At 37.8% G+C, this 12,379-nt stretch overlaps 3 non-coding genes across 3 annotated transcripts; all 3 read right to left on the bottom strand.

Moving 5' to 3' along the window:
* Window positions 1–2,975: 2,975 nt before the first annotated feature.
* Window positions 2,976–3,065, bottom strand: Trnai-uau (transfer RNA isoleucine (anticodon UAU)). The gene is given in 2 exon segments: window positions 2,976–3,011; window positions 3,028–3,065. It is a non-coding gene; the product is annotated as a tRNA-Ile (tRNA).
* Window positions 3,066–5,877: 2,812 nt separating this feature from the next.
* On the bottom strand, window positions 5,878–5,967 carry Trnai-uau (transfer RNA isoleucine (anticodon UAU)). Its single transcript is given in 2 exon segments — window positions 5,878–5,913; window positions 5,930–5,967. It is a non-coding gene; the product is annotated as a tRNA-Ile (tRNA).
* A 4,355-nt stretch (window positions 5,968–10,322) lies between these two features.
* On the bottom strand, window positions 10,323–10,412 carry Trnai-uau (transfer RNA isoleucine (anticodon UAU)). The gene is given in 2 exon segments: window positions 10,323–10,358; window positions 10,375–10,412. It is a non-coding gene; the product is annotated as a tRNA-Ile (tRNA).
* Between the last annotated feature and the right edge of the window lie 1,967 nt (window positions 10,413–12,379).

Below are 12,379 nucleotides of genomic sequence, written 5' to 3'. Positions count from 1 at the left end.
CTTTAGTGCCTTACGAAACGATGGATGGAATGCCATCGTTGGCAATTACAACGGACCCCATATTTGCCTCCCAATCATCCGAATTTGACCAAGACGTCCAAGTTACAACAGGAATTGCAATCGTTGATGGATCGTAACGATTTGTCTGAAACAGAAAAATCACTAAAGTACGGTCAACTCTTGCAACGAATACAACTCTTTCACCAGAAATCTTTAGACGAAACAGCTCTACCCACTCTGAAAGATTTTAAGACCTTGATGAATAATCCATCACCATCACCACCACCCACCACCACCCCAGTGGTCAAGACAGACGCAGCCCCACGAATGCCTGATGAAGAACAGGTACGAGAAGTTTTCAAGCACCGTCAGCAGCTCCCATTCCTAGCAAGATTGCAGCGTCCTTGTTGCCGCTTTCCCCCACACACCCCAACGAGAAGAACTGAAAGCTTGCATTAAAAAGATGATGTCCACTCCTCATTCCACAGAAGTGAAAAAGAATGAGGAGAAACCAGAAGTGAAAATGAAAAGAAGACCAAAGCCATCTCATTAGCACCTCCACTGCCACCACTACTACTGACTTCTAGGGTGTTTGTATCTGCTGTCAGGCTGCGAACTGACACATATTAGGCTTAATTTCTGTTGAATTACGACATGACGATATCTGACGTAATGAGAGAGATCATGAGGTTCGATCCCAGAGGAAAAAACTGCCAAATATCTACTTTGTCTCTTACTTATTTTAAAAGCAAAATATTTCCATACACCGATACAGTGAGCAAAGGAAGGAGACGGCCAGATTATGCTTGATGATCCGATAGAAGGCTGGGAGAGAGAGAGAGAGAGAGAGAGAGGGAGAGAGAGAGAGAGAGAGAGTCTGAGACAGAGTGAGAGAGAGTGAGAGAGAAAGAAAGGGAGAGAGAGAATATCTTTCTACTCTAACCTGTGACCGACGTTGAATTTGGAAGGACCGGCAAGCAACCAAGTTATGCAGGCATGCTAGGCGAGAAGAGATTTCTATTATTGGTATGAACAGAATGGTTAATTATATTTTTAAAAACTTAGTAATTATTTCTAAGAAAGTGTATCATTCAAATGTCATGTTCCATTTCCTTTTGCTTTTATAATTGATTATATTCTTTTATTCTGCATTCTGAGGCTTGTTTTGTTTTATTCTATATCTCTGCTCAGGTCTCAATTTATTCTATTTCGTTTTTTATTTTATTATTTACTCGATCCGCGCAGTATCTCCGTGGTCTATCATCCTCTTGATAACAATAACCAAACCAACATGTAACAATGGGGTTGGTGCATGGGGTGATGGTGTTATATATATATATATATATATATATATATATATATATATATATATATATATATATATATATATATATATATATATATATATATAAACCCATTATGAACAGCAAATAATATTGCTATTTACAAACAGTATGCAGTGCAAAGACCAGCAATATTTTGTCAACCAGAAAATCCCTTCTATGCTGAGCCCAATACCATGCCGATATAAGCTATAAACCTAAAATGGTTTAGAAAATCATTGTCTTAATTAACAAACTTGGATGCATGACGAGAGAAACAAAAATGAAAGAAAAAGAAAATTTGACACAAGAAAAGAAATTGAAACAATGTAAATAGATACTGCATATTGTGAATAATTAGAATCAGTATTTTGATCAATTCGTATACTATTTAGTTTGGATTTTACTCCATATTAAGTCATATTGTTGTATTGCTTTTTTAATTCTTGTTTGAATGGAAATTTTAAAGATATCAAATAATATCTGGAATATGTAGACAGTCTTAGAGTTTTTCTTTCTTTGAAATTCAGCATTTAAACCTCAACCCCTTCATAGTAAATATTGTAATAACTCTATTCTACTTTTATGAGCAAACAAAGTATTGTTTGTTATCCAACTTGGGACACACTACAATTCCGACAGTAAGGAAATAAAGGTTGATGAATATAGTCGTGGCAAGCGCAATTAGATACACAAACGTCCGGAATGCAAAATTATGTTTCTTTAGAACATTCAGTTTGTGTGGTAATGTGTGGGATCGTTTGCCATGAGCGGTTGCAAAACGAAGAATGAACTTTTCCATAGTTGGATATCTTAAATCGTGGTCACATGCAAGTCACGATAGGCAGAACACTTTGTTTTCTTCATCCACTTAAATAACAGATCGTGGATTTCCAACCTCGAAGGTGTTTGACAACAACAACGTCTAGTCAGTAGACTCATCTTGCTACATTTCTTTCCATGAGTTTGGCAGGAATATGGTATGAAATGGGCGCAGAGAGTAAGGAGGTAGATCCATAAGAAGCACAGTTTTGCACAGCATTAAATTAATCCTCCAAAGAAGACGATGCATGTTGTTCATCGTCAGCCGGGACTAAACGTGTGAGCACCTTTCTCTTCTACGACAGAAATGCCTTAAATGCTTCACTGATGCGGGCCACCAGTTTCTCTTCGTGGCATGTACTGTTAGAGAACTTGCAACCATCCATATTGGAAGTGTTCGACGTATCGGAAGGCATCTGACTCTTTGGGGTAGGCGAGTGGCCTCGAACCTCAGAGACCTCTCGTTCCTGGCAGAATAGTAAGACTACATTAGATGTATGCAGTTTTCAATATCTTTGCGAGCGTCCCTGCGCCTTCATTGTGCGTGTGTATTCAGGTTTATGTTTGATGTCTGAAACAAGTGTCAAAATATGCAGTAGCCAACCTCATTTAACACATAGGAGGAATAGTAGCAATTTAAAATGACTAACTCAAATTAAAGGTTCAAAATGACTAGGTGATGCAAGGAAATTAAATGGAAAACACTCCTAATTAACCGATGCCTGTTGCCTTTCCCGATTACCCATGCAATATGCGAAATATATCAGAATATGTAAATATAATATATTGGCGTAATGATAGGTAATGGATTTTTTCATTAAAAATGATCGTTGCCCCGGGTGAGGATCGAACTCACAACCTCCGCATCGCCTAGGATACTGTCTATAAGTACGGCGCGCTAACCGATTGCGCCACCGGGGCTGACTGATTGGTATTTCTTAACAAAATGTTACAGGAATAAATAAACTTTGAAAAACAGGATCATCTCATTTGGAGTGGGACTCTTACTTTCTTCAACAGTCGACTTCTCATACAGGGGACCCACAACTAAATTGTTGGAGAATTATTGAAACTGGCACTGAGAGTCAGTAGGAAGAAATATGGACATTAAACAACATGAATGATCTGTAATTAGGGTGAAACGTGTTTAATTAACTCTTTTTCCTTCGCCCTTTAATGAGTCTGGCTGGAATCCACAGCTAGATAGATGAAAATGATGAATTCTTACTGCTCATGACATGGAACAAAGCAAGATCGATGTTTGCGTTACATTATTAAAACACTTTGAATGTAAAATGACAGCTGGATCTTGTGATCATTTCATTTATTAAACGCAAAAGGAAAAAACATATATTAATAATAATAATCAAGTTTAAACGATATTAACGAGTTACTAACTTCTCTTTCGGGCGTTTATCACCCCCGTCGCATTGAACAGTTTATGGCCATCAGATTTATCTGCCCTTTAAAATGTATAACTCTTGTAAAATAATTAAAGAGAAAGGACCAGGTTTTGGCACAAACCTGTAGGATAAAATTTAAAAAATAGTTACAGAGCGCAAACCAGAAAGCTACCTTTTTATTACTTCATGAAAACTGGTTTACAAAAAAGTTTTATTTGATGGAAAATAGACAAGCGTAAACATGGAAACGACCTGTCAATTTTCACAGGTCTTTGAAAGGCAGAAACCAAGGAACCAGCCTTTTACATTGTCCATGAAAATTGGTTTATAAATACATTTTTGGATTGACTCGGGCTATGATTTTTGTTGTTGTTGTTATTTATTTTAAAATTGGGCTTTGAATTTGGAGGGAATTTAGAACAGATCCAATATGTTTACATATCACTCATGTACTTAAAATTGCTTTATCAAAGAGCATACATGACTCATGAGTTAGATACAGTTTGTGTTTGCATTCATTGATAAAGACAACTATTCTTTAATATTGTTCATATTAGTGTGATTAATGTTAAAATCATCAAACATGAGTAATCTTTGGCATATTATTATCTACATTTTCTACTGGAGTCAAGTCTTCTGAGATAGGATATCTAAAATACAATGATCCGGGTTGTAGATAACTTCTGGGTGAGCTTATGTATCGAATTCATTTGTTATAGTTCTAACTTCATGTCTTATTGCATGTTTAGTTACACCTAACTCTCTACCAAAGATTGTGTATAATTATACATTATACATATATGGAACAAATTCTTGTATACTCATAAATTAAAATTAAAAGAGGATCAAGAAGAAGAATAAAGTAGAATAATCAAAGAGCTATACGATAATCCTTCAATCACTAAAATTGTCAAATTACATCTGACAAAACTTATTAAGAAATTTATGTTATTATTGCGTTTAGAAATTTAACAATCAGAAAAACTAGACTATACTAACAACACTATAAATAGATACTACATATTGTGAACAATGAGAATCAGTATTTTGATCAATTCGTATACAATTTAGTTTGGATTTTACTCCATATTAAGTCATATTGTTGTATTGCTTTTTCAATTCTTGTTTGAATGGAAATTTTAAAGATATCAAATAATATCTGGAATATGTAAACAGTCTTAGAGTTTTTCTTTCTTTGAAATTCAGCATTTAAACCTCAACCCCTTCATAGTAAATATTGTAATAACTCTGTTCTACTTTTATGAGCAAACAAAGTATTGTTTGCCATCCAACTTGGGACACACTACAATTCCGACAGTAAGGAAATAAAGGTTGATGAATATAGTCGTGGCAAGCGCAATTAGATACACAAACGTTCGGAATGGAAAATTATCTTTCTTTAGAACATTCAATTTGTGTGGTAATGTGTGGGATCGTTTGCCATGAGCGGTTGCAAAACGAAGAATGAACTTTTCCATTGTTGGATATTTTAAATCGTGGTCACATGCAAGTCACGATAGGCAGAACACTTTGTTTTCTTCATCCACTTAAATAACAGATCGTGGATTTCCAACCTCGAAGGTGTTTGACAAGAACAACGTCTAGTCAGTAGACTCATCTTGCTACATTTCTTTCCATGAGTTTGGCAGGAATATGGTATGAAATGGGCGCAGAGAGTAAGGAGGTAGATCCATAAGAAGCACAGTTTTGCACAGCATTAAATTAATCCTCCAAAGAAGACGATGCATGTTGTTCATCGTCAGTCGGGACTAAACGTGTGAGCACCTTTCTCTTCTACGACAGAAATGCCTTAAATGCTTCACTGATGCGGGCCACCAGTTTCTCTTCGTGGCATGTACTGTTAGAGAACTTGCAACCATCCATACTGGAAGTGTTCGATGTATCGGAAGGCATCTGACTCTTTGGGGTAGGCGAGTGGCCTCGAACCTCAGAGACCTCTCGTTCCTGGAAGAATAGTAAGACTACATTCGATGTATGCAGTTTTCAATATCTTTGCGAGCGTCCCTGCGCCTTCATTGTGCGTGATGTATTCAGGTTTATGTTTGATGTCTGAAACAAGTGTCAAAATCTGCAGTAGCCAACCTCATTTAACACATAGGAGGAATAGTAGCAATTTAAAATGACTAACTGAAATTAAAGGTTCAAAATGACTAGGTGATGCAAGGAAATTAAATGGAAAACACTCCTAATTAACCGATGCCTGTTGCCTTTCCCGATTACCCATACAATATGCGAAATATATCATAATATGTAAAAAAAATATATTGGCGTAATGATAGGTAATGGATTTTTTCATTAAAAATGATCGTTGCCCCGGGTGAGGATCGAACTCACAACCTCCGCATCGCCTAGGATACTGTCTATAAGTACGGCGCGCTAACCGATTGCGCCACCGGGGCTGACTGAATGATATTGCTTAACAAAATGTTACAGGAATAAATAAACATTGAAAAACAGGATCATCTCATTTGGATAGCTTACTATAGATTTTAACAACAATAGTTTCCTACCCCATCGCATCTTAGTGACAGTTATCCTGTCGTATTAAGCATATAGATGCCTTAAAGTTAAATATTTTATATAATAATTTCACTTATTGCTACGGTATGACGGATCATGGCATATCTCATGTAAATTGGATTTATGCACACAAAGAAATGACCTATAATATCCCATGAAAAAAGTCACTCTCAAATGTGAAACGAGCCCCAAAGAAGAAAAAGAGAAACAGTGTCAAGACCAGGTCACAGCCCCCCAAAAAGAAAAGCCCACAGAAAAAGAAAAAGAAAAGTCCCAAGAAAAGACCACAGAAAACAGCTACTACCTACAAGAGAGGTGCTTCGAACAGGACGTATCCTTACATTCGCAAACCACGACCTGCAGCGACTGTGACCGAGTCTCCAGTAACCTTAGGTTCTTCCACTTCTCCGTTGTTGGTGATGCCTGCCAAACCCAATTTGACACCCGTTCTTCCTCAGTTGATGAAACAATGGAAACCCGAGTCTCCAAGAACTTCTCCAACGGTGACACCCTTCTCCTCTTTAGCTGCAGTAGCAGCTTTTGACAAAGTACCTGCCCCCAAAATCAAAGTCCAAGAGAGATTTGGCATGTTACAGAGTTTACTGGATTTGTCCAAGCAAAGACTGTCCTGATTTATTCCGTTGCGAATCCCTCCACGACGCGTGATGACTGTCATCAAGTTGACATGACATAAAGAAAATCAGTGGCTAAGCGTTCCAGTACAAAAAAGACCTGAGGCAAAGAATGGGAATCATTGTTTTTGTGATCCTGAAAACCCATAGATGTCACCCCAAGAAGCCATCCCTCTTCTATCACCAAAGGAAAGAAAAGGAAAGTACTGACACCTCGTTTAGTCAAACATGGGGACATGTTGTCCGTCCTGTCCAAAGCTTCTCCACTCATGCGAAAGGATCTCATTCAAACCGCCTCCAAAGATTTCATCGATACCGTGTGCGAATGTTGTTTGAACGTCTTGAAAGATACGATACCTGTGTCTAAACACCAGAAGAATGCTTAGCCAAACATCGTCACGTTTGTCTCCAATTGGTCCAAAGAAAATATAAATTTATCAAAAGATGAAGATGTTGGTACAACGCGGAAGAATTTTGTCCCTCTTGTTAGGACCCTTGCTGAAAGGAGTATTGGGAACAATGCTGGGGGGACTGATGGGAGCAAGATAAAAAGGAACCAAGAAGATAAAAGGGACCTCTGGAGTCCAAAGATCTCAGACGAGACCGTTGAAATCGAGTGGAAGGACGAAAACAAGCTTTAGTGCCTTACGAAACGATGGATGGAATGCCATCGTTGGCAATTACAACGGACCCCATATTTGCCTCCCAATCATCCGAATTTGACCAAGACGTCCAAGTTACAACAGGAATTGCAATCGTTGATGGATCGTAACGATTTGTCTGAAACAGAAAAATCACTAAAGTACGGTCAACTCTTGCAACGAATACAACTCTTTCACCAGAAATCTTTAGACGAAACAGCTCTACCCACTCTGAAAGATTTTAAGACCTTGATGAATAATCCATCACCATCACCACCACCCACCACCACCCCAGTGGTCAAGACAGACGCAGCCCCACGAATGCCTGATGAAGAACAGGTACGAGAAGTTTTCAAGCACCGTCAGCAGCTCCCATTCCTAGCAAGATTGCAGCGTCCTTGTTGCCGCTTTCCCCCACACACCCCAACGAGAAGAACTGAAAGCTTGCATTAAAAAGATGATGTCCACTCCTCATTCCACAGAAGTGAAAAAGAATGAGGAGAAACCAGAAGTGAAAATGAAAAGAAGACCAAAGCCATCTCATTAGCACCTCCACTGCCACCACTACTACTGACTTCTAGGGTGTTTGTATCTGCTGTCAGGCTGCGAACTGACACATATTAGGCTTAATTTCTGTTGAATTACGACATGACGATATCTGACGTAATGAGAGAGATCATGAGGTTCGATCCCAGAGGAAAAAACTGCCAAATATCTACTTTGTCTCTTACTTATTTTAAAAGCAAAATATTTCCATACACCGATACAGTGAGCAAAGGAAGGAGACGGCCAGATTATGCTTGATGATCCGATAGAAGGCTGGGAGAGAGAGAGAGAGAGAGAGAGAGAGAGAGAGAGAGAGTCTGAGACAGAGTGAGAGAGAGTGAGAGAGAAAGAAAGGGAGAGAGAGAATATCTTTCTACTCTAACCTGTGACCGACGTTGAATTTGGAAGGACCGGCAAGCAACCAAGTTATGCAGGCATGCTAGGCGAGAAGAGATTTCTATTATTGGTATGAACAGAATGGTTAATTATATTTTTAAAAACTTAGTAATTATTTCTAAGAAAGTGTATCATTCAAATGTCATGTTCCATTTCCTTTTGCTTTTATAATTGATTATATTCTTTTATTCTGCATTCTGAGGCTTGTTTTGTTTTATTCTATATCTCTGCTCAGGTCTCAATTTATTCTATTTCGTTTTTTATTTTATTATTTACTCGATCCGCGCAGTATCTCCGTGGTCTATCATCCTCTTGATAACAATAACCAAACCAACATGTAACAATGGGTTTGGTGCATGGGGTGATGGTGTTATATATATATATATATATATATATATATATATATATATATATATATATATATATATATATATATATATATATATATATATATAAACCCATTATGAACAGCAAATAATATTGCTATTTGCAAACAGCATGCAGTGCAAAGACCAGCAATATTTTGTCAACCAGAAAATCCCTTCTATGCTGAGCCCAATACCATGCCGATATAAGCTATAAACCTAAAATGGTTTAGAAAATCATTGTCTTAATTAACAAACTTGGATGCATGACGAGAGAAACAAAAATGAAAGAAAAAGAAAATTTGACAGAAGAAAAGAAATTGAAACAATGTAAATAGATACTGCATATTGTGAATAATTAGAATCAGTATTTTGATCAATTCGTATACTATTTAGTTTGGATTTTACTCCATATTAAGTCATATTGTTGTATTGCTTTTTTAATTCTTGCTTGAATGGAAATTTTAAAGATATCAAATAATATCTGGAATATGTAAACAGTCTTAGAGTTTTTCTTTCTTTGAAATTCAGCATTTAAACCTCAACCCCTTCATAGTAAATATCGTAATAACCCTATTCTACTTTTATGAGCAAACAAAGTATTGTTTGTTATCCAACTTGGGACACACGACAATTCCGACAGTAAGGAAATAAAGGTTGATGAACACAGTCGTGGCAAGCGCAATTAGATACACGAACGTCCGGAATGCAAAATTATGTTTCTTTAGAACATTCAATTTGTGTGGTAATGTGTGGGATCGTTTGCCATGAGCGGTTGCAAAACGAAGAATGAACTTTTCCATAGTTGGATATCTTAAATCGTGGTCACATGCAAGTCACGATAGGCAGAACACTTTGTTTTCTTCATCCACTTAAATAACAGATCGTGGATTTCCAACCTCGAAGGTGTTTGACAACAACAACGTCTAGTCAGTAGACTCATCTTGCTACATTTCTTTCCATGAGTTTGGCAGGAATATGGTATGAAATGGGCGCAGAGAGTAAGGAGGTAGATCCATAAGAAGCACAGTTTTGCACAGCATTAAATTAATCCTCCAAAGAAGACGATGCATGTTGTTCATCGTCAGTCGGGACTAAACGTGTGAGCACCTTTCTCTTCTACGACAGAAATGCCTTAAATGCTTCACTGATGCGGGCCACCAGTTTCTCTTCGTGGCATGTACTGTTAGAGAACTTGCAACCATCCATATTGGAAGTGTTCGACGTATCGGAAGGCATCTGACTCTTTGGGGTAGGCGAGTGGCCTCGAACCTCAGAGACCTCTCGTTCCTGGCAGAAGAGTAAGACTACATTAGATGTATGCAGTTTTCAATATCTTTGCGAGCGTCCCTGCGCCTTCATTGTGCGTGTGTATTCAGGTTTATGTTTGATGTCTGATTCAAGTGTCAAAATGTGCAGTAGCCAACCTCATTTAACACATAGGAGGAATAGTAGCAATTTAAAATGACTAACTGAAATTAAAGGTTCAAAATGACTAGGTGATGCAAGGAAATTAAATGGAAAACACTCCTAATTAACCGATGCCTGTTGCCTTTCCCGATTACCCATGCAATATGCGAAATATATCAGAATATGTAAATATAATATATTGGCGTAATGATAGGTAATGGATTTTTTCATTAAAAATGATCGTTGCCCCGGGTGAGGATCGAACTCACAACCTCCGCATCGCCTAGGATACTGTCTATAAGTACGGCGCGCTAACCGATTGCGCCACCGGGGCTGACTGATTGGTATTTCTTAACAAAATGTTACAGGAATAAATAAACTTTGAAAAACAGGATCATCTCATTTGGAGTGGGACTCTTACTTTCTTCAACAGTCGACTTCTCATACAGGGGACCCACAACTAAATTGTTGGAGAATTATTGAAACTGGCACTGAGAGTCAGTAGGAAGAAATATGGACATTAAACAACATGAATGATCTGTAATTAGGGTGAAACGTGTTTAATTAACTCTTTTTCCTTCGCCCTTTAATGAGTCTGGCTGGAATCCACAGCTAGATAGATGAAAATGATGAATTCTTACTGCTCATGACATGGAACAAAGCAAGATCGATGTTTGTGTTACATTATAAAAACACTTTGAATGTAAAATGACAGCTGGGTCTTGTGATCATTTCATTTATTAAACGCAAAAGGAAAAAACATATATTAATAATAATAATCAAGTTTAAACGATATTAACGAGTTACTAACTTCTCTTTCGGGCGTTTATCACCCCCGTCGCATTGAACAGTTTATGGCCATCAGATTTATCTGCCCTTTAAAATGTATAACTCTTGTAAAATAATTACAGAGAAAGGACCAGGTTTTGGCACAAACCTGTAGGATAAAATTTAAAAAATAGTTACAGAGCGCAAACCAGAAAGCTACCTTTTTATTACTTCATGAAAACTGGTTTACAAAAAAGTTTTATTTGATGGAAAACACTGGACAACAAATTTTTACAAAAGTCACGTTACTGAAATAAAATTAGTCAATTCTTATCAATTTTTATGTGCTGAACACGAATATGACAGTCAAATTGCAAAATTGGCTCTAGTTTTTTTGTAATCTGCAAGAAATTAATGTTTACATAACGAAATGCATTCCAATAGTAAAAGGTCAACTGTAATAGCCTACCTATAAAAAATCAAGTCATTGACTACATCTTAGATTTCTTCGCCTGTCTCTTGTACAGCTGTTCGGGAGCATCTCTGAGGAGTGTCCAGCAGTAGTCAGCCAGCATTGTAGTGGACCATTTTCCCTGGTATCTTTGTTCCATTGTTGCGATATCTTGATGAAAACTTTCGCCGTGTTCATCACTAACAATACCACAGTTGCTAGGAAAGAAATCCAAATGGGAATGAAGGAAGTGAATCTTTAGAGACATATTGCAGCCAAGTTTCTTATACTTCATCAACATGTCTTCTACTAGTTCCTTATAGTTTTCTGCCCTAACATTTCCGAGGAAGTTTGTAGAAACTAGGCGAAAAGCATTCCATGCTTGTTTCGCGTCACCTTCCAGCAAGTTGTTGAACCGGTCATCTTTGAAAAGCTCTCGAATCTGAGGACCCACAAAAACTCCCTCTTTAATCTTTGCTTCGCTGAGTCGAGGGAATTTTTCATGCAGGTATCGGAATGCTGGCAAAGTCCGGTCAATGGCTTTCACGAAGTTCTTCATCAAACCTAGTTTGATGTGAAGGGGTGGTAGCAAGATTTTCTGAGCCTCAACCAGAGCTGGGTGTTGGATATTCTTCTCTCCAATGGCTACATTCTGCCTGTGAGTCCATTCCTTCCTCATGTAGTGCATTTCCCTTGCTCGGCTATCCCACTCGCATAAGAAACACATGTATTTTGTATATCCTTGCTGCAGTCCCATTAAAAGGGCAACTACCTTCAAATCACCACAGAGGTGCCAGCTGTACTTGTTATACTCAATGGAATTCAGTAGCTGCCTTAAGTTATCGTATGTCTCTTTCATGTGGACAGCATACGCTACTGGAATAGATGGAAGAATGTTTCCATTGTGCAAAAGCACAGCCTTGAGACTCAGTTTCGAAGAGTCCACAAATAGTCTCCATTCTTGTGGGTCATGAGTGATTTTTAAAGCATTCATGAGGCCCTCAATATCGGAACAGAATATCAGATTACTTTCCTTTCTGAAGAAAGGCTCCAATTGCTGGTGGCGCTTTCGATATGCAGTA

Source organism: Sinohyriopsis cumingii, unplaced genomic scaffold (genome assembly GCF_028554795.1).
Source record: "Sinohyriopsis cumingii isolate HCF-2022 unplaced genomic scaffold, ASM2855479v2 utg002126l, whole genome shotgun sequence".
Lineage (NCBI taxonomy): Eukaryota > Metazoa > Mollusca > Bivalvia > Unionida > Unionidae > Sinohyriopsis > Sinohyriopsis cumingii.
Note: the sequence above shows the minus strand (reverse complement) of the source record. Positions and strands in the feature narration are given on the sequence as shown.